The 1,254-nt window shown below is 41.4% G+C and overlaps 1 protein-coding gene across 1 annotated transcript in view; it reads right to left on the reverse strand.

Moving 5' to 3' along the window:
• The window catches only part of LOC101856069, a gene marked incomplete at its 5' end in the record, with an annotated part of 54,749 nt that overhangs the window by 49,361 nt on the left and 4,134 nt on the right, over positions 1 to 1,254 (reverse strand).

Here is a 1,254-nt window from a genome sequence, read left to right on the forward strand (position 1 = left end):
TGTGTGTGTGTGTGTGTGTGTGTGTGTGTGTGTGTTTGCAATATCATAATGAAGGGAGTTAAATTACAAATTTGTATTGCGTTTGATAGAGGTAAGGCATAGTTGTTTACATTGCTGAATTTGGCTCTTGTTGTCAATTTGGCAGCAGTGCCAAAATGGCAAGCTTTACTTCGATATTATCAACAACCAAGTGCCTTAGTGGAGAACAGCAGCAGTAAAGGGCCAGTGAAGGGAGTAAGGGGGGGGGGGGGGGGGTATCAGCGAATTACCTGGCACAGGGGCTGAAAACAACATTAGGGCCTCTTAGATTCTTAAAAGTGTGTTTACTTGCAAAAGTCGAAAGCTTTTTGTAGAATGCGTATGGTTTATTGTTAACTGTTTAACATCCGTTTGGATGACGATGATTGTTGTAAATTCCTCTTGGTCGTTTTGGGGTACTTTAACCCCAACATTTAAGTGGTCTTGCCCTGTTCAAAATACCTTGAGTGGGTGAATCTAAGGTCGTGCTTACAGCGCCAGGATAATGGTTGCGTGCGACTGGGGTCAAAGTGATTAAAGGATAAATAAATAGGCCTACAGAGTGACATTATAATCTGTCGCGTGCTACTCTGAGTCGGGGCAGAAACAGCTCGCTCTGTTTAGGGCTGAAAATAACCTTTAAACGTTTTAGTGTTCAGTATTCTTTGTCATCGCCCTGCACCCGCCTCTCCCACTTTCTGTAATCTATTTGAGGCTTTGCAAGCGTTGCGTTACTTTGCAGGGCGCACTATGGATTGTCATAGCAGACAACTGCTTGGTGTTAGATTTAGAGAAGAGTATGTTTTATTTAGAGTTCACGGCACATGCAACACAAATAGGTCATATCAGTGCCGCAGATATCAAGAAAGGAAAAAGGAGAGATAAGGACGACATATGTTTAATAGGAAAGAAGAAGCAGACTCCAACCGCGCACCCACCAACCACCCATACAAAAGAGTATTCAGTGGAGAATATTTTTAAAAAACAGTCTATCTAACCTATTATAAAATGGCTAATAAAATATGATTTTTACCTAAAACTTCCACTTTGTCGCAGGCTTCGTGGTTAGAGTTATGAAATTCGGATAATCGAGAGGCAAAATATGTGATAGTTATAACGAGTCAACATTTCCTTTTGTCCGTTGTCAATGTGACATTGTCTCTAAAATTGTGTTTGCGCTTATCCTTCCCTTAGAGAGAGAGAGAGAGAGAGAGAGAGAGAGAGAGAGAGAGAGAA

This window comes from Aplysia californica, unplaced genomic scaffold (genome assembly GCF_000002075.1).
Source record: "Aplysia californica isolate F4 #8 unplaced genomic scaffold, AplCal3.0 scaffold01150, whole genome shotgun sequence".
Classification (NCBI taxonomy): Eukaryota; Metazoa; Mollusca; class Gastropoda; order Aplysiida; family Aplysiidae; genus Aplysia; species Aplysia californica.